This window comes from Camelus dromedarius, chromosome 6 (assembly GCF_036321535.1).
Source record: "Camelus dromedarius isolate mCamDro1 chromosome 6, mCamDro1.pat, whole genome shotgun sequence".
In the NCBI taxonomy this organism is placed as follows: domain Eukaryota; kingdom Metazoa; phylum Chordata; class Mammalia; order Artiodactyla; family Camelidae; genus Camelus; species Camelus dromedarius.
Window position 1 is genome coordinate 91,402,757 of NC_087441.1, and position 27,957 is coordinate 91,430,713.

A 27,957-nucleotide genomic window follows, 5' to 3' on the forward strand; every position below is an offset into this window, starting at 1 on the left:
AAGATAGAGAAAATGTGCATTTCAGAAGCCTCAGACTTCACTTCACCCATTCATTTATTATCTAACAAGTATTTATTGGGTGCCTGCCATATGCACAACAATGCACTGGGTTCTGGGGATGTGCTAGTCTATGTGATGGATGTGACCTTTACCCTCCTGAGGTCCACAGTCTTACAGCATTCCTCCAGAGTAAGTTAGGGATCAATAGTTAAGCACTTGTCAATTCTCAACCTGTTGGGCCTCTGAATGATGCCTGAGGTACAGGAGGATGAAAAGAATGACTCAGCAAGACTGGGGACTGCTAAGAGATGCTGTCACTCTCAGGTGTGCAGACTACAGAGGAGAGAGCATGTTATTTTGAAATGACAGTAATACACTGTTTGAGTGATATGCATGAACTATAAAATAGTTTATAAATAGAAATTATTTGCATTATGATTATGTTTTGTCAGAATGCACACATCTTTTTTTGTGTGTTTGTGTCCTTGAGAACCCTGAAGAACAAAATTTTGTATCTGATTATTGAATTGGTTAAGTAAATTAAGCAAATCCAGGCATTTTATTTGATAATCAAGTTCACTCAAAGATGAAGGTAAAATTATAAAATTTACACCCACTTACATATTTGTTTCATCCTTTAGTATGCTTCCCCCCTTATTTTTACTTGTAATCAATCTGTCTGTAACTCCCCCAGTTACACAGAGGCCTTTACCAGACACATAAAGCTATTCTGCTCACAAAAACAACAGACTTCCTTAAGCCTTAAGTTTTTTTTTTTTAATTTGCCCTTAAGGTCTCAATTTCTCTGAGAAATCTGGGAAGTCTTCTCCACTTTAGCCCACTCTTTCATCTACCAATGTAAGACCCAACTACTTTTGCCCTTCAATTTTGTAATGAGACAAAGGACGCCTGATTTATTATCATACTGCTCTTTTTCATAAGGTGACCTGGTTACATTCAGCTATTATAAAGCATATTTGAGTCATAGGCTCTGAACCATGTCAATATCCTGTACTAGGAGATTTTAATCAGCCCTGAATTTGCTCATATATCCAGCTACATATTTGCCTCTTTTTTTTTTTTAAATTATAAGTTTCTTGAGGGCACATGTTTATTTGTTTTTAAATCCTCCAAAAACAATTTGGTGGAGAGACTGAATTGGAGATAAAGAAGTTAGCAGAGATAAATTAGTAGAATAAGTGGATAATTGGAAGGTATGCCTGCATTTGGATACATAGGATTCAGGAGACAAAGACAAAGAGAACTGTGGTGTGGGGACACACTGGTGTTTGGTTAGTTAGTCCCCACTGATTTATCATGTCCAGCCTAACGGTCCCTGGAGGAATGCTTGGAGACTTGTGGACCCCAGGAGGGCAAAGGCCACATCCATCAAATGGACCAATGTATCCTCAGAAACCAGTCCAGTGTTTTGCACACAGTAGGCATAGAATAAACATTTGTTGGATGATAAATGAGTGGTAAGATGAAACGAAGTCTGAGATATCTGGAACATGAAATATTCCTATCTTCTTTTCTGATATAGTCCAGGATAGTTACATTAAACACAGAAAACAGAAACTCCTGCCTAGACTGTTAGTGGCTTGCCCCAGATCTCACTGACAGAAAAGCCACAAGCAGAAGCCAAGATACCAATTCTCATACACTTTCTGACTCATATCTCTTTTCCTCTATTTCTAAAATGTTCTGAATCTTGTTCTTTTACAATTTATATTGATTCTTAAAAATTCTTAACAAACTATATATATGTGTGTATATATACATACATACACACACACACACAAACACACATACATATGCATACATATTATGTCCTAGTCTTAGAGAATCAGTTAAGATTAGAATTGAAGTTCAGTATTAAATGTGTATTACAATTAACAGCCTAATATTAGGCCAAGAAACACATATGCACAAATACATACACGCACAGTCATTGAGGAAAATAAGATGGGAGGGGCATGGAATCAAGGCCTAGCTGGTATTAGACCTGGGTTACTTCAAATCAAAGAAATGAAAAAGTTGACTATGAGGAACCTCAGAAACCAGCTGCTTTCACAGTATCAGGAAAACTTTTGCCCAGATTTCAACATGGTCCAGGGAACACAGATTGAATTCTTACAGGGATCCCAGCAAGCACTGTCTCAGTCACTAGCAGAACCCATCAGGGCTTTTTTTATATCACTTCACAGGAGCTAAAGAGCACTAACTCTGCTTTAATTCTAAGCTTTCAGCCTGGCTTCACTTGCAAATATTTTCTTAGAACTCTTCATTTTATGGATGGGAAAGAGACAATAGTCAATAACTGGCTGGCTCCTGTGTGGCAGATTCCAATATGGGACCCAGATGACAGTACCTATTTTTTAAATGGGATGCATGGGAAACTTTCAAAGAAATATTTGGACATCTTCCAAGAAGACAGATTAGCTGGAGATGGCGGGCATCCTGCTGCAGGAAATCGTGTTTTTCCCTTGAAGGAGAGCCTGGAAGATCACCTTCCTAACACTTGTCATAAAAGGAAGGGATGTCATATAGTTAAGGCAGAGGGTCAATCAGCATAGTGGGCTGAGAACACAGAGTAATTGGTCGTGAATATTTAAGACTGGGACCATGATAAAGTATCAGCTCACACAGAAGTGCACAGCTGGCCTTGCACAATTACAGATTCTAGTCAACCTACCTTATTCCAAAAACACTTGCAATGTCGACCTCATCCTGTCCTTGGACTTCTCACCACTGAGCTCATTCTCAGGGGTCATTCTCAGAATTTCTCCCAGGCCCGAGGAGAGCTCACGTTAAAACTCTGCAAACAGGAGATTGAAAAGTTCAGGAAAACATGGTGAAGTCTTTGATCAAAAATAAATAAAAATTCTTCATCAATGACAATATGCTCAATCATACAGAGTTGAACCAGCAGGATGACTTTCTGAGAATGCAAAGCCATGAATGCCTTCTCACTTTTGTTCTTTTCTTCTGACCTGATGTATCAGTAAGACTAACAAACTTGAACCCTGGTGTTGAGAAAATATTCCAAAGTAGTATTTCAATTGAGCACTGTAAAGCTAGCCAAACTTTCCCAGACCCATGTTCCTATGCTCCTCCTTCAACCCTGCGTGGCCCACAAACCTCTCCTCCCCTTTCAGGTGCTGCATGCTTCCCCTGTAGATTACATACCTCTGAGAAAAGGAATAATGATTCCTGTTTACCTTCGTATTCTGCCTCACCTCTCCAGAACTCCAGTGCTTTCTTTTATACACTGTAGAATTTCAATGTTTTAATTAATTGAAGGAAATAGAGAATTTTCCATTATCAGAAATAATTTTAAAATAGAGAATTGGAAAATAACTGTTAATACTGGATAATATTCTGTCTTCCATTAATCATAAAAATTTTCTCATGACACAGAGAAATCTGAACTCTTATCAAGGCAGCCACATGGAGCAGAGATGATGACACTCAGAGTCTCTCTTTTTTTAATTTTTTTTTTTTTATTTTTTGGTTTGGATTGGGTTTTATTGTTTTGTTTTGTTTTTCAGGGAATCAACTAATAATGGCCCTGCCAAACCTAGGAGTGAGTTGATTGCTCCATGTAGGTCATGCAGTTCAATAACACAATTTGTAGTGATCCTTTCATTTCTGTTATTTGTGACTCTGCTTGTGCCATTGGGCAGAGGAACCGGCCACATTGCTGCTCACAGTCATCTCCTTTATCATATGAATGTGAGGAGCCTACCACTAGATATGTCCCCAAACCAATGGGATGCTGTAGAAAACAGAGTATTTCTATGTCTTTTTCTTCTGGATTTTCTCAGGTTACCAGAAAGAGATTGACTGAGCCCTGAGGGTGGATTGGTCATTTTTAAGACAATATTTGGGGCAGATAAGGCAAACATATAGAATTTAGGTCTTTCTAAATTTTACTTGTCTTTCATGAGTCTCTTTCTGATTATTATCACCTGCACTGATCCATCTCTTCATGTAAATAGTACTTGGTTGTTTTCTATGTGTTCACCTAAGTTCTGAGCTGCTTGAGGTCAGAAACCAATATTGATGCTTTTTGATATTGTTCTTGATATCTAGCATACTGATGGGCACAGAATGAGTGCTTAATAATTATGATGAGACTTCTAAACACAATTTTACACTTTGACAAATTTGGCTGTGGAAATAGTGACTGAGTCTTTTAGAATTTTCTATGAACAGAATAATAAATGCATATAGGAAATTTATAAAATATAGATGGGAAATAAAATACAGCAGCATCTTTCAGAGACACAGCTTCTCTTTCCTTTCTCTTTCCAGATCCATGCAGGTGACAGATCTTTCTCTGTCCACCTCTGATGGAGACTATATTCTTTACTGTCCAGTAGCATATTCCCTTTGATTGTCTCTTAGGTATGCAGAATTGCGAGCATATTCGAACTTTCCTTCTTTCCTTCGGTCAAATTCTTGTCAGCAGTTTTACACACACACACACCCTTCCCGCACCACCAATCTTTTGCAGATTATAATCAGGAGTTCTTCAGGCTTCTGCCTAAGAGGGTGGACTTTGCAGACTGGTGGGCCTGGGTTTGAACCTTACATGATCACTTTGGATAAGTTTCTGGATTAGTTAAAATTAGCTGCCAGTTACAGAGACTGCAAAGAACAGTGGCATAAACAAAGTGATGTTTGTTTCTCTTTCACATTAAAAAAATTTCTAGAGAGACAATCCAGAACTGGTATTATGATTTCACAAATCTCCTGAGGCTTAGGCTGGTTCCACTTTTTAGGTTTGCTAAACATCAGATGAGGTCCTCAATCTCATAGCCCTAGATGGAGCTTTATCCATCACATGCAATGTAGAAAGGAGGAAGGAAGGAAGGGAAGGAGACAGAGGAAGGCAAGCATCTATGATCTCTTAAGGAAATTTCCCAGAGGCAGTCATACACTTCCTGTTACATTTCATTGACCAGAATTTAGTATTGTGACCTCACTAAGCTGGAATAGAGACTGGGGAATTTTGTCCTTATTCCAGACAATACTCAGCTGAAATGTGGGTGGTTCACATCCTTAGAAAGAAAGGGGGAAAGGAGCATCGGAGTAGCCAAATACCAGTTACCCTATACCACTTTTTTCTTGACTGTTATTACCCATCTCACAGGAGTCTTAGGATTAAAATAAATGTTACTATGAAAGCATCTAATACAGTATCTAGCATAAAACAAGCTTTCGGTTAATGTTAGTTAATATCCCTCCTTATTCCTTTTTTGTGAATTTTCTCATTTCCCTGATACCCCATCATTGGCATCCAAATTCTATTTTAAATACTTGCCCCAGTTGATGGTACTAAGCTGTAGTCTTGTACCTTTTCATAAGAGGGAGCAACAAATACATTATTATTCAATGTCAGCATTAATTTTTTAGCTTAAAGTTTGGCTTAGATTTAAGACATAGCTCTTGGAATCAAATAGACCTAGATGTGAATCCTGGCTCTGCCACTTAGTCAGTGTCTAACCCCAGCCTCTTGCTCCCTCCATTTCCTCATCTGTGACCTGGGGTTAGATTCAGATATGAGGATTAAATGAAAATAATAGAGAGAGAGCGCCTGACAAAGTAAGTGGTAGTTTTTCTTATCTTTTTAAATTTGGCCGAATCTGGGTGAACCTTTTTGAAAATGAACGCTTATTCCATTAAAAAAAAAAAGTTTTAAAATTGGTCATCTCCATACATATACAAATGAGTGTTGTCTCCAAAATCAGTTTAAACCCAAATAGCAGCAAAGTCTTTCTTGTATTTTTTTTAAAGAAAAAAACAGCATAGCTGAGCCTTAACCTTATTTAGCCTTGATTTGAATGATTTTTGGCAGATCCACTCTTAGAAGCAGAAACATTTCCACCAATGAGTATATTTCATAGCATCTTTCCCCCAGTGGCTAGTTGTTAAGCCCCTACTGTGTCCCAGAAGCTGTGCTAGTTTCTGGGGACATTTTGGCAAGCAGAAATGCACATGGTCCCTGCTGCTGTGGAAGTCGCAGTTACTGAGGGAGACAGGTGAATCAATCACTGAAAATAAGTGAAAAATTGCCATTATTAAAGTTGTTAGGAAGGAGACATACCGGTGCTGTGAAAGTATGTGTGAACATCTTATGATCCAAGGTTGAATGGTGATTTTAGGAACAAAAAATTGACCAGTCAGTTGAAGTAAATAGATGTTATGAGCATATGGTTTGAAATGAGCTCAGACACAAGGTGAGCCTGCCCTTGGCATGGACCAAAACATGCCACAGCCTCCAGCACCACTCCAAAGAATGCATTTCATGGTTTGGGGCTGTATTTAAAATAAGTGCCCGTGATATATAACTTCTCAATGTGATACTCTGAAAGGGGCTACATAATTTAGGAAGAATCTAATTATTTCATAATGTATTCATGCTATATTGATAAATATTAAATTCACATACTTTTTTTTTTTTGATACACCAAGCAGAGATATCTGAGAAAATTGGCTGTAAAGTAGGATCTTTTCAGAGAGTGTCAGAGTGTTGATCTGCATTACCTGTAGTGAGAATTTGAATTTGAAGCCATTTGGCTGAATGGGGTGGCATAAGAAACACTGTTGGCAGAAGAATAGGTAGCCCACAAAGTAGCAGTGGAGGATGACCACAGGATGAGAGGTGTGAGCAGTGTGTTCCAGAGAGCAGGCAGGACTGTGCTTGGGATGGCCCATCTCAGAGCCAGCAGGCAGCCCCAATGTCCCATCTCTCCAAGGCATTCCAGGTTCACATAGACAAGAACCCAGCTTGGCACCTTGGCAGTGGGGTACCATTTCTAATTGTCCTGTCCAGCTGAGCTAACGGGGCATTCTTTGGGGAAAATGTTGCCTCTCTGGTCTCTTTTAGGGGTTTGGAAGTTGGCTGGGAGGCTCTGTTCCCATGTAACATGTTAGGGCATGACTGAGCCTCGGGGGAAGAGCTGCCTGACATTGGACTGTAGGTGGTTTCTTGTTCTGAGCTGATAAATTTAAGATGAATTCCATTCATCTAAAGATTTTTAAGTTCATCTCTGTAGGCAAACCTAAATGAGTTTTAGTTAAATGAGGTACCAAAATAGGCAACTGAGCAAGGGCTTGTCTTCCAAAAGCATTTGTGAGTCATGATGCAGTTTCTAGAGGCATAGTGTTGTGCACGGTGGGCAGGTTCCCAGCCCTCCCCAAGAGTATTTGTGCTAGGTATTTACCCTAAGGCATCACAAGCCTTTCACTTTCACCTTCCCAGGAATGCCACTGGAACTAGGAATTTCCCCAGCTCTTCAATTGCTCTGTAATTGGAATTCCTCCCTCAGGGTGCAGCAAACTTGTTTCGACCTCAGGGACTTCTCAATTGCTGTTCTCTGCCTAGAAAATTCTTCCCCTAAGAATCTGAATGACTGCTTCCTTCTCAATGGAAGGTCAGCTCCAGAGTGACCTCAGGGATACTTTCCCTAATATCTAGATAAAGTACCACTGCCTGCTACCATCATAGTCCTTCAGACCTGGGTTCATTGCTTGCTGACTTGTTCATATTCTGTTCCCCCCAACACAAACACAAGAATATAAGTTCTGTGAAAGCATGGTTCTTGTCTCCCTTGTTTACCTGTCCTTAAGCTTGGTAGAGAGTAAACTTCCCAACCTGCTGCATGTGATAGTAGGCAAAAAGTTTACCCCTTTGGACATAAAATAGGGATAACATAACCTGTGCTTCCTGCCTCATAGAAAAACTGGGGACCTGGAGTTAGGGTGCCGAAGATACTTTCTCTCCCAGAAACTTGTGACTAATTTTTTGATTCCATATATATAATATATATATATATTGCAAATATCAATACCATTTACCCAATTACATAACCCCAAAAGTCTTAGAACACATTTTGTGCTTGTCTTTGCTTTGCTCCCCACTAAACTACTCCTTAAACAATAGTAATCAGTTTGTCCAGAGGCCATATCCTTAAGGTCCCTCCCTTCAGCACCCTTCCTTCACAGCTCCTTGATTGCCTTGAGTCTTTCCAGGACCACTGATAATTGTCTTCCAACCAGCAGTTCAGTTTGTATTCTTTCCCCTCTTCCACCTCCCAAATTTGTCATCCACACTGCAGGAAAATAATTGTTGTGGAAGGCAAATTCCACACCAATACTGCTTAGTTTAATAATCATGTAATGACTTGCTTTGCCACAGGATCATGTACAAATACCTTGAAGAACCATGTAAGGCAGTCTTCCTCTGTGTGCTTCTGCAACTCTCCAGCTTCACCACTTGCCCTTCTGTCATTTCTAAATCATCAGTGCACACAACATGGACAGAATGTGCACAGTCACGTGCCATATGCACCAACCATCCCAAACTGTTTGCAGTGCAGAGAGGAAGGATTCCAGGTGGCTTCACTCCCCTCTATCTGTGGTGTTCACATTGCCTTGTCAAACACCTGCCCATCTTTTAAGAGTCAGTTCAAGTGTACCTATTCTTAAAGAACATTCCAAACACTTGCCCTCTGCCCACCACTTCCAAGAGCTCCTCATTTCTTCCTCTGCACTGCCTCTGAGCCTTGTAGTATGCCTATTATAATACCCATGCCAGAGATCATCTCTGCCTCCTCCTCAGTGCTCCTTCATGGTCAAGTTATTTGATTCATCTCCTGAGCTTCCTGGGCCAGGCATTATACTTGGCATGTTAATCAGTATCTGGAAAAGAACAAAACAAACAAATTCAGTGTACTTATTATCTAGTAGAGGGCTTCATTCAATAACATACTTTTGACTGATATTTGAAAAATTGAAAGATCTCCTTGAAGGTTAGAGTTAGGAAGAAGGGATATTGTATTTATGCTGTTAATAGATATCAGTTGAATGGCCAAAATATTTTGTCAATGAGCTAGTGTTAACTGAACATTTACTGTGTTCAGAGTTCTGGATGTGGCCAATTGCAGGGGATGCTTGAAATAGCTTTTGGACATTTCTGAAATGACTCTGGCTTTATCATTTCACTGGGTCAAAATGTTAAATGGTCAGCACAGGTTCTAAGCTTCCAGGCAGTTTAGAACATAGTGCCTGAATGTTTTTTCATCCACTACCCTCTTAAAGGATTTTGAAACACTGTGTCCTTTCCTCATCCATTTAAAAAGATAATATGTAAAAATTTTATCTTGACTTTAAATCATTATAAAAGATGGTGCTTCTTACATTATAAATATTGATTTACAAAAACCACTCTTTTTAATGTACACAATGGAAGCTAAATTAAATACCAAAGTGATTTTGTATCTACCATGTCATCCATATAAAAAAAAAAAAACACACATTATAAACAAACTGTTCTAGAAAAGCCAGGAATTTTACATAGTTGTTTCCCTTGCAGAACTCATTTCATTCCTCTTCTCCTATAAAACTTAATCCCCATATAACATTCTTGTGTTTGATATATTTTCTTGATTACAAGTGCATTCTTAGCTCACTCTCATCCATGTACACTCACCCCTTGGCTCAGGACACCTGCTGGACATTGGTTGAACATCAATTTCACCTTTTCTGTCTCTTACTTCAAGAGACAGAAAAGGTCCTCACAAAATTGGGAAGGAGGAAAAAGAAAAGTAGAAAAGGAAATCAGTGCAGGATCTGACTTTTGGTGAGAGAGCCAAAAAGGGGAAAACACTCTTTTACTTGGACACACACAGAGAGATCAGTTGGGATTGAAGGAGATCCAATGAGGGTGAGAGGAGTGCACAGCAGATGCCTGGCTGACAGAACTGAAAGAAACCAGCACAAAATATCCCTGTAATCAATCCCCAGACCTTGACTTGAGCTGTTGATGCTGAGCTAGGAATGTCTGCTGAAGCTGAGGGAGAGGGCTGAGGCTGATGGCACAGACTGAGTCTCATGGGGTTGGAGTGTGTTGTTTTCTGTGATTGGTAGTGTCTATGGAACAGAACTGCCTGGGACCTGAATTCAAAAAGCAACATTGCTGATGCACATGGTGTGGATTATCTAGGTATCTCATGGACATATTCACTATCTCTGCAGGTCCAGGGCCCAATTTGGCATTTTTGCAATAGAAGAGAAGCACGGTTCTATCAGAATCATCATAATTTTGGTCTGAGAGACCCAGGGGAAGTTCGGGTTGAAATCAGAATCCATGGCCAAAGAACCTGCATATTTCATAGGCACAACTGTGATTTTTATTGGGTCCAAGGCAGAGGGTGTGGATATGCTCTGTGGTTGTCTTGGTGGTCCCATGCCACAAGGAAGAGAGAGCCAAGAGCAGAGATCTGGGTGCACAGAAGGGGAAGTTGAAGCCTTTCCATCAGCCTTGTCTACTACATGAAAATGTGACAATAGGGATGGCACTGACCTGATACTGCACTGAGGACCCAGCTGGGGGACTGAAGGATCATTACAGGAGGCCCTAGTGCATGACATCTTTAGATTTGTTTCCACTGGTGTTTCTGTGTAGAATTTGGACATTCCCATGGCAATAGAAAGGGCAAAGGAACTGTTATGAGTGTGTATTGGAAACATTCCAACACCACATACCACAGCCTGCACCCCAGAAATGGTTTGGAAGTCTCAATTCCAATAAAAGGAGAAGCCCTAGCCACTCTCCAATCTGTGATAAACACCTAATCAAAATGAGGCTCTGTTAAACAACAAAAGTAGATTGTGTTCACCACAACAAAAACCACATTGGCAATCATAGAAATAACAGGCAATGCACTCACAAGAATGACATGGAACCACACCATACCAAAAACAGATCTCACAGCAATATCATGGAAATGTGCACAGCCAACATAGGAAATCTTCCACTTAAAAAAAGCCCTTCAAGTCTACAACAGATAACTGACAATCTTTAACCCATAAAGATAGAGAGCTATAATAAAATGAAAAAGAAGAACCATTCCCAGACCCAACCTCCAACACACTTGGAAACTGAACAAAAAATAAATTAAAAAAAGGCAGCATGTGAACACCCTTATCTACAGAACAGACTGAAATAAAAATTAGATTATGACTACTTCTTAAAAAAAAAGTTTTAGTTTTCTAAAATGTCTAAATTTTCAAAGCCACATTTTATATTCTCCACCACCTTTTTCTTGTCAATGAGCCTGAGTAAGGTGTTCACTCAGTGACCAAGAAGATCTCAGGTGTTGTCAGCAGGACCTAAAGCAAGCCTCCTCCTACTTGCTTCATCAAAAGAAAATCGACCTATAGTTCCTGCCACTGAGCCAAGAAAACAGGCAGTGAAAAGACATTCAGTGTTGTTAATCATCAGAGAAATGCAAATTAAAACCACAGTGAGATATTACCTCGTGTCTACAAGGATGGCTATCATCAAAAAGACCACAAAACCACAAATATTCAGCAACAATGTGGAGAAAATTGAACCCATATACACTGTTGGTTTATAGTTTATACAGAGACTAGTGTGTGAGTGCTGAGTCCTGGAGGCCTGTGATTTATCCAGGAGGTCAAGTCATTGCAGGCAGCATGTGCTGCTTGAAGCCAGTTTTCAGCCCTGGCTGTCCATGCGCATCAGTCTCCTCAGGAGCTGAGTCCCCCAAAATCACAAACCCCCACCCAGAGATTCTGATATAATTGGCCCAGGCATCCTGATTTGAAAAGCTTCCCACTTGATTCAATGTGTAGTCACATTGAGAGACACTGTGAGCAACTAGTTCACTCTGGGTTTAGTCAGTATAATTTATACACCCAAACTAGGAAAAGAAGGAACAATAGAAATGCAAACTATTACAACCACAATGGAAAACAGGACGGTGGCTTCTCAAAAAACTAAAAATAGAACTAATATATGATCTAGCAATTCCACTTCTGGGTATTCATCCAAAGAAAATGAAAACATTAACCTAAAAATATATATGAACCCCAATGTTCATGGTAACCTTATTTACAATTGCCAAGATATGGAAGCAAACTAAGTGTCCATCAACAGATGACTGGATAAAGAAGTTGTGGTATATATAAAATGGAATATTACTGAGCCATAAAAAAGAATGAAATGTTGCCATCTGCAGCAATATAGATGGACTTGGGGAGTATTATGCTGAGTGAAATAAGTCAGACAGAAAAAACAAATACTGTAGAATATCACTTATATATGAACTCTGAAAAAGAAAACTAGTGAACATAACAACAACAACAACAACAACAAAAAACAGACTCACAGGTATGGAGAACAAACTAATGGGTATCCATGGAGACAGGGAAGAGGGGAGGGCAAGACTGGGATAGGGAATTAAGAGGTACAAACTACTACTTATACAATAAATAAGCTACAAGGATATGTTATACAGCACAGGGAATATAGCTGATATAATAACTATAAATGGAGTATAACCTTTAAAAACTGCAACCTGGAACTTATATAATATTGTACATCAACCCTACCTCAATTAGAAAAACGTCGAAGACCAGTTTGCCCCATGTGACCCAGGTCCCTCCAGTTTTGCCTCCTTTTCCTATCTGTAGGGCTCAGTGTCATCATCTGTTAAATAAGGTACTCAGGCTAGAAGGCCAGCTCTACTTCAAGAATCCTGTAAATCTATTGAAAGCAAACTAAATGATCAAATGAGAAAACTCAACCCCAGCATGAGCAATCCTTACTGCTGGCAGAAGTTCCATCTCCACCATGATGAAATGAGGACTAGATAGTGCACACTTGTTCCTTGCTTTCATGGACAGGAAGACACAGCTGATGTTATGTGAGATTTAAGAAGTAGGGAGAACAAGCCACATACTGCACTAAACTTAATACTCTCATCTGCCTTTGCTTTCCCTTCCTTGCACATTTACTGGAGGTGAGATGTGTTTAATTAAGGTTATATACCAATAAAAACCAAATTATTATTTGCTTTTACCCATCAAATTTGTCTATATAGAAAATGTTTTCCAATAATAAAAATAACATGTAGTAACCATAAAATTTAAAATAATTTTAAAACACAAAGAGTAGAAAGTAAGAGTTATCCATCTCTTGCCCAGATATATTTTATTTCCTTTAAGGAGTTTAACACATATCATTCAATACCTTTTCTTATATATATATATACATAAAGTATATTTTAAATAAAATGAAATAATACTATGTGTAAATTTTACAACTTGCTTTTTCATTTGACAATATATACTGTAGACATCTTTTCATTTGAATTTACATTGCTTTACCTCATTCTTTTTAAAGGCTGACTAGTATTCTACTGTCCAGATGAAATAAACTGTATTAAGCCCTCCCTAATGAGCCTGGTCCTCTCCCCCCTAAGGTGCAGGCCCCTGCATATGTGAAGGGGAGACGTGGTCTTGGGGGAAGAGCAGGATGTGCAGACAGAGGTGAGCAGGCAGGGAAGCAGGGCCAGCTGACTGCCACTTTCTGCCCCTCCCCTCTGGCTTTCAGCAACACTTCCTTCATCCTACAGTTAAATGAAATGCCTTTTTCTCCTTTCAAGTTTCAAAATTCCCTGCACTCAAAGAATTTTGGAGAAACATTACATGAGCATTTTCTGATTGTTCATTTCAGATTCCTCCTTCTCTTTGACAACAACACATCTGGCACTAATCTAAATACTCATGAAGCAAGACCAGCAAACTCACAGAAAGCAAGAGGGGAAGGACCCCCTTGATCTTTCAGTCAACATGGAGGGATAAAATTGTCCAATTTAAAAATACAGCTGGGCAGATAAGAATAAGAGATACTAGAATATTTAAATCAAATACTTCTGGCTAACTGAGTTATATTGCCAAGCATTTAAGTCACCCTCACTCCAAGAAAAATATTTTACCAGGAATCAGGCCCTTAACAAATCTTATAAAACAGAAGTCAAATAGGACTATCTGCAGACTGATGGTAAGGGTCTATTATTCTCAGAATGCTGGGCCTTTAATTTCAGAATGAAATCCAAGCATGTTACCCAAGCAGCTTATACCTTATATAGCAGATGGTGGACATCAATGGGACAGTTCTGTGTTACTTTGTCAACAACATCTGAGATGGATTGCATAAAATCCAGGTTGGTGAACAGAATTTTGTACAGATATAAAAGAAACAATACACATTTCTCTCAACAACTTTTTTAAAATGTAACTTTAACAAATACAGAATTCACTATGCCTTTTAAACCATCACATTGGAATGAATGTGTCAAATTAATCCAAGTGACTCTGTGCATGGAGTGATGGTGACATGTCCCTTCAAGAGATGAAATGTGTGGGTTTAGAGAGGGAAAAGAAATCAAACAGTAACAAAGACAGGCCAGCCCTGCGTTAGAATACACAGTGACTCAAACTTTATATGAGATTGTAAAAAGCAAGTGCTCAGTGTATGTGGCATGTAATGAAAAATATTGTAGATAATGAGCATGTGATGTATAGACACTAATGTCATGAAAAAGTTAGCCAGGATATAAGAAAAAACCTAGTCAGTGACTCACACTGTAAATCTGAACTAGAAGACTGGGAATGGGGAATGGTGGTGGCTTCTAGGTGAAACAATCAATATGGTAATAACCATGTTATTAACTAAAAAATCTTACATTCAATTCCATAAGTGAAATAAGCTAAAGTATAAGTAATTCAATTACAAAATTCTTAAAAATGCTTTAAAAATCATGAAAAGTGTCAATGTGCTCGAGGGAAGAAGAAGGCGCCATGCAGCTGTTCACTGGACTTTGCTGGTTTATGTCTATTTTAACTGAAGACTATCACGAGCGAATGAGTGCCGTGATATCAGGTACTGTCAGACATACATTGTGTGCCATTTCCCTGAACAGTCATACACATCGAAGAACAGGCAGTGGTTTGTATTTACCTATTAAATGTAAACTGAATGAGGCAGAAAAATATACCAAAATACAAATAAAGTCCATTTTACTTAAACCTTAAAATATTGCCTCTTAGTTACTGCTTTTACAAACGCAGTAATAATTCTTTGTGACTACTTGCTAAACTGATGATATCTTTAATTCTTCTTTCCAAGGCTGTCCTCAGACAGAAGCTTTATCTAACTTGCAGCAGGGAACACAGCAGGACCAGCTGTACTGGGTTAAATGTTGGACTGGGGATGGATCGTCATGTCTGATGGGAAGGTTATATGTACGCTATCGTACTCTTATACAGAGGCAAATTCCAATCAATCCTCGAGATTAACTAGTTTTCATATCAGTAGGAGATGAATTTCAAATCCATTCTCTTCTATTGCTCTTAAAGCTTCTTCCTAACCACTCTTGGTTTAACCAACCATTAACTGTTTAACAGATAGCCAGACCCAAAGAGGAGCACGATGAAACACCCAGTCAAGTGCGTGGACCATGCAGGAGCCAGAGCAGCCACTGAAGCTGCAGCCTACACTCCCAAGGTCCTCCCTGAAAGGTGGCCACCTCACTTGGGAGCCCAACGGGGAGCCACTCTTGCACACACGAGGTGACAGCATTGCTCCACACACGTCATTCTCTGCACACTCAGAAAACAAATGTCTTACCTCTGGGTGAAAGAAAATTTCAGGGCCTGGGAAACTTTCCTAGCCAACATCGATAATGAACTTCTTCTGGCTTATGGCACTGTTCCCTGTTTGCTGTTTGATCCACTTCCGCTGATCCACGTCATACTTGGCAAACTTCTTGACTATATTGGGGCAAATGTGACAGTACTTCTCCTGCAGACACACACACACAGATGTCACCAGGCATTAGCGGCCACCCAGTCTGCCCTCCGGCAAGCACCCAGTAACTCCAGCACCACAAACCCCCGACATCAGTCCTGCCCAAGGCCACAGCTACAAGGGACACTTACTGGGCTCAGTGATGTCTAACAGCTATGCTCTGGCCATGTACTCTGCTTTCTTTCCAGCTCTGCTATTAGTCCCAGCCTCACTGTGTCACATGTTGCTGCCTACTATCTGAGATGATGTCTGACGGTGCCTATCAAGTCCCTAGTCTCCATCTCCTCTCTTCTTACTCCTTGTATGCCCCCACGTGGCACCTGCCCAGGCACTCGCTGCCACCCACTGGGACAAGCAGACCTGCATCGCAGCCCAACCCAGATCTGAAGGCAGCAGATCTGGCCCTGTGGTCACCACATCCGATTGTCAGGTGGTTAACCTGCTCTGTGGTCTGACACAGCACACTCAGTGGCTCCATGACAGAGTTAGTGAGTGCTTAGGCACGTGGGATGCACAAGTGAATAAAACACACACAGACCCCTGCCCACTGGCCCATACACTGGCTGAGAGTCAGAGTAACAAGTGACAGTGATAAATAAGTAAATGGCACAGCACTTTATAAAGTGCTGGGACCATGAGCCAAAGGAAAAGCCCGACTTTGATAGGATGGAGCTGCCACACATTGGGGCATGGGAACCCGCTCAGTGCCAGCCCCAGCCTGTGCTGTGCAAAGTGTTTCCTCAGCTGGTGATGCCTGACTGGGGGTCTCTGGGTTGATCATCTGTCCTTAGAGATAACCTCACAAGAACAGCAGTTGGCCCCTGGGTACCGGATTCTGAAAGTCAGCTTCCTGTGGGCCAGGTGGGCTTTGTTCAATGCCTGCACTTTGTCAGGCCCAAAGTTGGTGCTCAGGAGGACCTCTGAAGGCATTTTCATGATACTAAGTTCAAAATTTCTTAGAATCCCTGAAATGAAACCTAATACCATCCTTGGTATACTCTGCACAACTGTAAGACTGATGGGCCAGACTTGCTACACACCCCTGTGCTCACTGATAACTGAGTGAGTGGGTCAGTCCATACAACTTCAAATCTACCAGGCTGAGGGCAGAAACAGTAAGTTGTCCTAAGACACCAGGTCAATGTCTCACAGCAACTCAGAGGCTTAACTGAAGGCAGGAAGTGCCTCCACAGAGTTGATGGTATGCAGTGTGTCAGCCCCAAGTCCTGGACCACCACTGCCCCCACCAACAGAATCCACGCATCCACAGGCCCACTCCTGCCCACAGGGGCAACGAGACACAGGGTAACTCTGACCCACTCCCACAGAGAGAAGTGGGGCAAGAACTAACTGACAGCAGGGTTGGGGTGGCTGACCTGCAGGGAACACAAGGAGCTCTTCCACTGCCTACCTTCATGGCTGAGTGATACATTGTCACTGCCCAAATGGGCCAAACCTGGTTCAGGGTCAGAGATGGACCTCAGAGAGCCAGTGAGGAAGGTAAAGCCCACCACGAGGACTAGGAGAGCAGCCTCTGTCACAGTCAGCATACTCAGGGCCCTTCTCACCTGCATGGCCACCCCGACAGTGAGGAGCCAGAGGCTGTGAGACATATTGGTAACAGGAATGGGGAGGTGAGGGAACTTGGGTCAACTATCCAAATTTATTTCCTTGAAGAAACACAAGGAAAGGACTACGGGAAGTTCTAGGAAATATTTTAACATAAAAAGAAAGTCTTATGCTACTTCTGTAAACCTTCCCCCAGGGGGAAAGGATTGACTCCCATGGGCTGCCCAGGACCACACACCCAAGCTGTGAAGTGACCCATCCCTGGAAACTCTAGTCCTGGGCACACCCGGGCACCCAGCCACCCTACTCACAGGGGCCCTGACTCACACCTGTGCACCCTGTCCTAAAAATACCTCTCCATCCACCAAGAGTGTCATGCAAAATGTGGGACTCCCCCCAGGCACTAGCTTTCCTTCAACCAGCTTGTTACTGGGTGCAAAAGTGGGAGGGAAGGGAGGAGGCTAACCTCCCTTAAACTCCCCTGCAGCTCAGAAACTGTGTGTTCAAGTTCACATGTCACTTCCATGCTTAAATTTTTCTCCAAAAACAAAATCTTTGCTCTTTATATAATAATTATCCTTGTATTACTAAAAATCTCTTCATTTTGACTAAAACAAAACAAAAACAAAACAGTAATTTGTCCTGATTTTGCAACCTGAAGAGAAAATTGCTTTGAAAGGGGTCTGTCAACTGCTACCTACAGAGTGACACAATGACCAAACTGATGGATCAGTCAAGTGGGCATTTTAAATAAGGACCAATGAGCCATTTTCCTCCGAATCTTACTGATTTAATTTTAGAGCTTCCTGTAACTCCTCCAGCATGGTAATGGAGTCTAGAAAACACAGGTGGACTCTATTCAATGATTCACCCTAGAACAGCGTCACTCTGAATGGTAATTCTCAGGGTACAGAACCACACACAGCAAGAGCTGGAAATGAGTTTGAATTCTGGCTGCCTGCACAGGATTCCTCACAGTCACTGCTGCTACTGTCTGCTTCTTACTCAGGAAATGAAGCCTGGAGGGAGAGGTGCAAGACACTTTGGCTAATTGAAGGTTCTGTCTAATCAGGCTCCAATTAAATGACATCGTACTAGGCAGGATGCTCAATAACAGTTATCAAGCTGCTCTCATTTACAGCTGGAGAACTCCACAAGCATCCATGTTCAGAGAAGAGGCTAAGCTTTCAGCCCCTTAATTCAAGTGGTAAACAGATGGAGACCCACATTCATGGGGAGGGGAAGGAAGGCACAGTGGGAGCAGGGGTGGTGGCCACAAGGGGAAGTGTGCAAACACTATTTCTCTCTCACAACCAAACTGGCCCATTTCCCATCTGTTTTTACCTTAATGGCCTTTGTGGTCTCCAGTGGTTGCTCAGGAGGGATTCCCACCTCCCTCTCACTTGGCGGCTGTTGAATGAAATACATATCTCTACCTGCAATAGGGATGTGTTTGATGCAGCTTCCAATTACCTAACCTTCCACCTGGGGAGACAGAGAAGCAAAACACCATGTGAGTAACTCCAGGAGGAAAGCCCTCCCTGCACTGTAAGTTAGACTCCTGCCCCCACCTGCCCTGGCAATGCAAGCATTTACTGAATCTCCACTCTGTGCAAAGCTCAGGACTGGGGGAGGGGGAATAAAATGACCATGTATGCAATTCCATTAGGAGAACCTGAGATGCTCTGTAAGCAAACAAAGTGGCCTTTCCATTAGGAATGTGAAGAGAAAACCACAGAAGGCAGTTAATTTCCAAAATGCTGCTGTCTGTCCGAACAATGGGTCATTTTATTGTTCCTCTAACAAAAAGGAAAAAGTTTCAACTATTAATTTTATAAACATTTTTGTTGAGTTATAGGCATTTTACAATGTTTTGTCAAATTCCAGTGTAGAGCACAATTTTTCAGTTATACATGAACATATATATATTCATTGTCACATTTTTTTTTTTGCTGTTTAACTATTAATTTTTAAACCAACTACAAATTGGCTTGCATTTAAAAGTCAACCACCTGGTTAGCATGCAGGACTTAAAGTGTGACAACCTGGACTCAGATCCTGGTTCCACATCTGTGGGCAGAGTAACCATGGCCACATCTGTTAACACATATGTTTCAGCCTTGGCACCTTCACCCATCATATGCGGTGAGTGGGTGCACAGAAGAGACCCAGTGACAGGCAGCAGGTCAAGTACACAGCATGGTTTAGGCATGCATTAAAGACTCAATAACCGATCTGCTCACTCTAGTAAGAGCTGCACTTGGTAGGAAGGAACAGTCTGGCAGGTTCCCCTCAACCCTATGCTATGTGAGATCCATGCTGGGGGGAGTTTGGATCCGTTCACCCAGCTGCCCTCCCGGACCAGTGACCAGGCTGTCAGCCATCACCAGCAGGAGAGGGCCAGGAGCTGCTGTGTGGTCCCAGGTCCTCACCAGCCCCCTGGGGTGCCACTCAACATGCAGGCCACCGGCTGGGAAGGTCCAGCTCATGCTGGTGGGAGTAGCTGTGCAGAGTGGACAATGTCCCCACCTGCACCAGGTAGAGGAGGCACTCTGAGCTCCCTGATGGCACTGGCTGCTTGTCACACACTCATGGAGACAGAAGGCTGGAGCAAATCCTCATCCATCTGACAGATGGATCAGTTCCACTATGTACAATCACAGTTACCACTGAAGTTGCAAGAACAGGTGACTGAATTCCTCTTATGTCTTCTGAGGTGCCCAACTTCTAGAAGTGAGAGAGTGTGTAGCCTTTCTCAGCAGCCCAAGCCAATTGTAAAATATTTAATATCAAGATAAAAGATATGTACACATTATTAAAATAAAAAAATCATAAGGACAGTAGCTCTCACAAACAGAAACTATTCACAATTTCTATACTCAATACATTACATATAACAATTTCTAAAATTAATTCAAACCATGTTGAGTATCAGCTTCATCACAGATTAAATATATTAAAACAACCCACAGCCAATGGTAGGAAAACAAGTAAGTGAGTTGTGCTACACCCACATGATGGGCTGTCAGGTAGTTACTAAATATCTTTCCACAGAGTATTTAACCATAAAGATACATCAGGGATAAGTCAATATGCAAAATACAACCTCAGGAGCACACTGTACAAATAGAACATGAAATCAGATGGAGGGTATCCCAACTGTGCTTAAAATGTGTGTCGTTTGTCTAAGAAAAAGAGCTCAGTAGACTATACCAAAAAAGTGTGGCACAGTCCTCTGGGCAGGTTTGTGGGTCACTCTATTTTCTTCTTTACATTTCTCCATTTTACCTAAATTTTGTACAGTAAATGTAATTTTTATAAATAGGGGGAAAAAAGCTGCATTAAGAAACAGAGAAAAATTTGAACAACAACTTTCTCTGTGGGCCTGCACGTAGTGTGAAACTTGTTTCAGATGCACAGGGGAGGCCAGGAAGCAGACCCACAGGCACAGGCCCTGACCTTGGCCTGCACTGACCTCTGAGGACATGACCTGAGAGAGGAGCCAGGCAGGACCACACAGCAAGTGGCACCTAAACACCTCACACCCAGGAGGGGGCAGTGTTCCGAGACTGGATGAAGGGGCTGCGAGCACAGAGCATGCTCTGCAGGCCTCCTGCCTCTCCTCACCCCCGGGCAAAGGGGACACTGGCAGGGTGCAATGACAGAGGGGAAATATTTGGCTTTTTCCTCCTGACTGTATACACATCAGCCTCCCCCTGCAGTGATTTCTGAACTTTGAGGTATTAAAGCACCAGCATATTAGTACATCATCTCTGCAACGTCCTGAAATAAAGCAGTGACTATTTTTAAATGAAATAAATGAATTGTTTTTTAAAAAAAAACTAGTTTGCATTTTTTAAATTTGTCTTAGTTGATTTACAAAATTCTGTTAGTTTCCAGTGTATAGCATAGTGATTCATTTATCGCATTTTTAAAAGGAGCTTAGCACATAAACACACAAACCTATATTTGCACAAAAGATACTTGTAATACACAAAATAACAAACATTAGTATCAGGGGTTGCCTCCAAGAAGGGACGTGGAGGAGGAAAGGCAGGTCTGAATTCCCAATGTAACCCCTTCCAGATAGCTTCAATTTATTAAAAAAAAAACTTTAAATAATTCATTTAACTAGTCCATTGTACCAAATATATATGTATATATATATATATATATATATATATATATATATATATATATATATATATAGTCTCTTGAAACCTGAATTAGAAATCACTTCTGTTATATTTTGAAAATTAAAACCAAAAAGTGACATTGCAGAGCATCCTGCAAGTCAAGGTGAACAATCTCTCCTTCTTGGCTCTTAAAAAATTTTTAAAAAGCAAGAAACAAATCCTCTCCAGAGGATTGTCACAGAACACAAAATCATCCTCCAAATGTTCATGTGCCGCACCCACTGATATCCAGATTACAGTTCAGAATGAAAGCCAGGAAAACCCTCCTGGCAAAGTGACACCGGGGCCAAGCAGAGCCCAGGGACATCAGACGACTGCTGACACCAGACTGCACAAATCTGCTACTGCAAATTTCCAACTGCCAGTGCCACAGACACTAGGCATCTTCAACTTTCTCACACAACTGTGTTTAAAGGCTCTTGTTACCTTTGCTAAGTACAGGTATGTCTTCAAAAGTGGTGCTTTAACAGAAGGGTTTTTTCTTTCACTGCTTCCTTCACCTCAAATCAGGTTAGGCCCACAGACAGAGCAGAACTCGGTGCCCTGCTGACCATTGGGATATCGTGAGTGACCCCATCCCTGCTGTCAATGATGATTCCTGTTAATGTGTGTTCACCAACTTGTCGATGTCCACTACACAGCTAAGGCCAGCACTGCCTTCACAAATACCACAGAGACCATCAGCATGGGGACTTTCTCAAGTGTTCCACAAGCATGTCTTCAGGTTGGAGCAATAGGCCCTTTCTTTCTTACTGAGTCTGAATGACCTTTCCCTTCCCTACCTTCCATCTTCCTCCCAAATCCAAATTCCAAAGTGGACAACTAACATGTAAATTCTGTGCACTTAATCTGGAGGAGTCAACTTCTCAGTAAGATAAATCAAAGCTTTGCAAAGAAAAGCCAGAGAGAAAGGAATTTTATTGTGGAATCAGGAGGTTTTAATTTCTAATCCACTGGTTCCCAGTGTGGGTCCACAGATGGATTGCAATAAGACTACTTGTGGGGACTTTAGAAAGACAAAATACTGGGCCTGGCACCCAGAAATTCTCATCTGGCAGAACCAGGATAGTGGTTCTCAACCAGGGGCAATTTTGCCCCCAAGGAGCACCTGGCAATACCTGGTGCCATTTCTCGCTGTCACACTTGAGGGAGGGGAGGCTGGTGGTGGTGCTTCCCCTGGTGGGTCAAGACCAGAGATGCTGCTAGACATCCAACACACAGCTCAGTAACCTCCCCTCCCCTGAGGACTGCCCAATCCAAAATTTTGAGGCTGGAAACCCGTGGTCTGATATAAATTCTGAGAATGTGTATTTTGAAAAAAACACTTTTGAGGAGACCTTGCTGCATAGATCACTTTGAGAACCACTGGGCCAGTGTTTCCTGAAGTGTCTCCTACTCCATGGAACAGAAACAGCTTAGGGGTGGGGGAATATTTCTGGTTAACTTTGGAAGTGGTGGAATAAACAGAGTTTCCTAATGTAGGCATTTTCAGAGCCTTTAAGACATCACTGTCTACTGAGAATCACCACACAGAGGACACAGCATGTGGAATCTTCCAAGTTAAACATCTATGCAACTCCTCCTCTTTTTTCCTACAAGTAAGGGAATAGAATATGCAGGAAGCATTTTGGAAAACAATTTTATCATTTATTCCCCCAAATTTCAGTCAATTCCCTTATATAGAGTGGCAGATACATTACACCTAAAAACAACAAACCCCCCCACGAAGAACAAGCAGCTTCAGGAGAAGTTCTGCAAACTCATGGAACCACAGGAGCTCAGATCCACAAAGGGAAACCCTTGAAAGACATTTATTTTGTTTCATTTTGTTTTGTTTTAACAGATTCTATAGTATATTTTCTTTTTTATGATCAGAAGTAAAAAAAGCCAAAGAACCACACCTACATCTTGATCTTGTCTTCCTGAGGATACCTTAGATTTTAATGAATGTAAACAGACAAAAGCTGGACAAACTCTACACCAGCAGTAAAAACATAAATCACAGAAATTGCTCTGTACAGTGTTTGAGCTCAGACCTGAATGGGATGAGTTCATGTGCACTTGAGTGCATGGGAAAGGAAACCACACCACACAATCTTACAGAGGCCTCTAGAATCACCATTTCTTCCACATTAGACAACTAAGGTCACTTGGGAATCATGAAAGTCACTTGTCCTTACCTGAACTGCAATGTAGAGTCCCGGTACATTAAATAATTTGAACATAATTTCTGCAAGATATTCTTTATTTTCTGGTGTATTCAGAGGAGGTTCTGTCTGTAAGGAAATATTCACTATATTTAGTGTTCACCCAAATTTCATGTAATTACATCAGAACAGCAAAATGTTAATCTAAAAGCATGTTCATTAAGATGCTGTACAACTCCTTAATTTGACAGACAGAGTACACCCAGAGTGATTGATTAAACATATTTTGGCTGTGAGGTTTAAAATCTTTGAGAGAGTAAAGCCTCTCTAAACACTTCTGCTCTTACTAATCCACCCCATAACAAGAACAAGCTACAGAAAAGGAAACTCCACCTCGGATAACAGAACACCCAAACACCGTGAATCTGAAGAGACGTGCACTGAGCTGCCAAGGGCAATAACAGCCCCACTGAGACCAGATGAGTGAGGACATGGAAAGAAAACACCTGTGACTTCAGATACCAGGCAATATCCAGTTCTCCAGAGAAGAGCAAAAGCAGAGAGCCCTTGCTTGGAGTCAGAGCAGTCTGAGCAGCACAGCTGCAGGAGCCTCGCTCCCCAGGCCCCTCCCCTCAGAGCACAGGCAGCAAGGTGAGAAGTTACACCTCCACCATCAGCTGTGAGAAAGACAAGCCTGGGACAGAAGCTGCTTCACCCAGACACTGCCCACCACCCAGCCTAAACCCGACACACAGCCAGTTCAGAAAGAGATCCCCTCACTCAAAGATGAGGAAAGAACACAAAGAGACTAGCCAAACACCATATAAAAACACTCAAAGAAGAAGAGAAGGGAGAGAGAAAATAGGAAAAAACAAATGGCAGATAAAAAACATGTACCCAGAAAAATATAAAAATAAAGCAGATGAATATCATGACATAGATATCCGAGTTTTTTAAAATGTCTATTTAAAATAATAACTATTATCTAATAGGAGGAAATTAACAGGATTACAGAAAGATAAAAATAAATAAAACTGCTTTTTGTCATTCAGCAATATGTTGAACATTTTTCCATGTTAATAAATATGGATTTACATCACATATTTAAGCTAGGGGAAAAAAGAGAGAGAAAAGGAGAAAAAAAAAAAACAAAGAAAGGGAAAAAAATCTAGGCCTTTTGGCAAAAAAATAAATAAATAAAAATCCACATTACCCTTTGTTATATACTGAGCTGTGTGTCCCAAAACTCTTATGCTGAAGCTGCAACCCTCAGGTGACTGTGTTTGGAGATGAAGCCCCTAGAGGGGTAATCCAGGATCAGTGAGGTCACAGGACAGCACTAACATCTCTGCAGGATAAGGCAGAGGGATCAGGGAGCTCTCTCTCACTCACACACAGAGGAAGAGCCACACAAGGACCTGGTGAGAAGGAGGCCATCTACAAGCCAGGAAGAGAGATCTCACCATAAACCAACCATGATGGCACCTTGATCTCAGACCTAAAGCCCCCAGAGCTGTGAGAAAACAACTGTCTGTTGTTGAAGCCGCTCAGCCTATGGTGTTTTGTTAGGCTTATTGAGTAGAGCAACATACTCTTAAAGCAGGAAAAGGGCAGCCTGTCTTGGCCATTGGCACAGCTGCATGCAGGACACTGGGACACACAGGGCCACATTTACAGAGTTTTCTGGCAGGAAAATATGACCCCAGAATTCTATATCTGGCCACACTGCCAATCAAGTCTGTTGCAAAAACAAAATATCTTTAAACATACAACAACTTGAGAGAATTTGGTTTCTATGAACCCTTCATGAATTAACCATCAGACAATAAGCTTTAGCCAAATAATAAGAATGCATAAAGTACAGCCAAAGACTTACAGTGAGCAAGTAGTCCATTTAAGATGTAGGGATAAATGCTTTTCTTTTCTGGGAGAATCTATAGCTATAGAACAGAATGTAAATATTATAAATTAAAACAACAGGAGTAGTATCAAGTTGACAGGCACAGATGGAAAGGAGGAAAATATAAAGACACTGTTGCCCTTGTGTCATGGAATCAAAAGATATTGTTTTCTTGGTAGAGCATCAGAGACACCACTAAACATAAAGTCACAAACATAAATATCAGAGTAAGTACACTAACATAAACAATCAAAAGCAGGTGATAGAAGAAAGGAGGAGGAGGTAAGAAATGTGGCCATGTACCAACGTGGTCACTAAGCACAGTTGGAAGTAATCATCCCTAAACAAATACAGGTAAATATCTTATACAAAAGTACAGTTATGTTAAAATATGTTTTACCAATTATCAGAACGAATATGCACCCAATAGAAACCAAAGAGAAAGCCAAGCCTGAGTTTTAAAATATCCATACATAAATAAAACACACTAAAACCAGAAAGCACAGCACCAGAAAAGCAGCTGTGACCACACACACCTGCCACACAGCCCAGGCCATTTCAGCACGGGCAACGGGAGAGCTCCAACTCCAATCAGCCCAGCTACACCCCACCTTCGATTTTACCAAGTTTGGAAAGTGATTTCCTCTCTCCACGCATAATTAGCACTGACTTCACAGGAGTCTAAACAAAGTGCTCATGGCAGCACCTGGCATGGGGAATGTACTCAGTGAAAGTGCATTATTATCACTAAAATCATCAGCATGTACCAGTGAGAAACTCACCTACTGAAGAGAAAGTCTCTGAACAAAGTCTATGAGACAAAATCAAATTCCATTGTCAAGCCAAGGGACATCTAAAACAAGGTGCCTCAGAGAGGTGCACAGTTGTCACAGCTTCCAAGATCAGAAACTACATAACTGCACATAACAAGGAACTGATTACACAGATTAGGTCACATCCATAAAATGTAACACTTTGCAGCAATTAAAAAGGATGGGCAGTGTGTCTGCAGATATGAAACAATATCTACTATAAATTTGCTACATGAAAATAGGCCTCTCCATACATACACATTCTTAAATATACTTCTGTATCTACAACATTTTTTTAAAAAGCAAGGTGTATGAGGAAGAGAAATGAGGAGATGTTTATGGGCACAAAGTTATATCTTGCAAGATGGAAAAGTTCTAGAGTTCTGTTACACCACAATATCAATGTAGGTAACGTTAACAAATGATATATTTAAAACTGTGTTTAGTGGGTAAATTTCATATATTTCAAATTATAATTTCTAAAATTTTTAAAGTAAAAATCAAAATGTACCATAGTACTTCAATTTTGTTACCATTTTATGAAGCAAGTTTATGTATAATCCATGTGCCTTCACATAATTATTGCTGGTTAAGCACCAGTAAAGTTGGTTTCCTCCAGGAAGGGGATCTGGAAGGCAACACAGAAGTGGGAAGGAGACACTCTTGCACTGGAAATCCTACTGCACCTTTTGAATTCTGTGCTGTGTGTATGCTAACTATTCAAGCAAATAATCAAATCTGGCTATCAACTAGCTGGGGGCTTTAGTTTATACTCCTGTCTGATACAAAGCTCAAACATCATGCCCCAAGTAAGTTTTAATTACTCTGATTAGAATCAACACACTCCCTGAATGGGAGAGAGAAAGCAATCTTAAGACATAGACAAGAAATAATAAAGTCATCAAAAGCAGATTGTAAGTAAGTGATCTAAACATTATTCAACAACACATTACTTATTTTAATGTGCCTACCTCAAGGGGCTGAGATCAAATTAGTTAATACCTTAATGTTCCCAGTACACATTTAGCACTGTGTTAGTGATTACTATATCAGATTTTTTTTTTTAGTTTTCTTTCATTTAAAGCACATGAAGAATAGCTGTGGATTCCAATATTTAGGTTACAATATATCTCCTTATGGCACCTCCTATCAACCTGAAAAACAGGCGTAATAACTACCTACCCCACAATTGTCTGTGGGATTAAATAAGTGAGTTAATTCATGCAAATGCTTGGTGGGGAGAGGGCTGGGCCTTTAGCAAGTGCTGAATATATCAACAATCAACTGTAATATCAAGAATATATCTCAGGCCAGAAGAAATTGAATGAATTAACTCCAGAGACCTAGAGTCTTCTCTTACCTTGAAGAGGAATCCAAGCACCTTAATAAGTTAATTTTATAAACAAAACATTTAAACTGATTAGAGGGGGGAATAGGATGAAGAGAGGAAGGCTAGAAAGGTATGCAAAGTGGGAGCATAGTCATGCAATGTTTCCTTCCTGCCTGGTTTAAAAAAAAATGTGAGCCTATAGAAGGCATTCCAACAAGAAGTAGATTAACCCTGGCTCTGGATTCTTCCTGGGTTTAATTTCAGTGTCAAGTGATGTTCCAAATAAATCCCAGATGAATGAAAAATATATATAAA

The 27,957-nt window shown here is 40.9% G+C and overlaps 1 long non-coding RNA gene across 7 annotated transcripts in view; it reads right to left on the reverse strand.

The window, feature by feature from the left end:
• LOC135321558 (uncharacterized) overlaps positions 1-27,957 on the reverse strand; it is a 941,446-nt gene that overhangs the window by 905,862 nt on the left and 7,627 nt on the right. For 3 of the 7 annotated variants that reach the window (XR_010381414.1, XR_010381413.1, XR_010381416.1), the window contains exons 5-10: positions 23,634-23,729; positions 18,602-18,742; positions 15,509-15,682; positions 8,223-8,709; positions 2,917-3,271; positions 2,696-2,818 (exon numbers count right to left, since the gene is read on the reverse strand). This is a non-coding gene — a long non-coding RNA (uncharacterized LOC135321558). Of the gene's footprint in view, positions 1-2,695; positions 2,819-2,916; positions 3,272-8,222; positions 8,710-15,508; positions 15,683-18,601; positions 18,743-19,786; positions 20,008-23,633; positions 23,730-27,957 lie in introns of all 7 variants that reach the window. The other 4 variants (XR_010381417.1, XR_010381412.1, XR_010381418.1 and 1 more) reach the window with 4 other exon arrangements.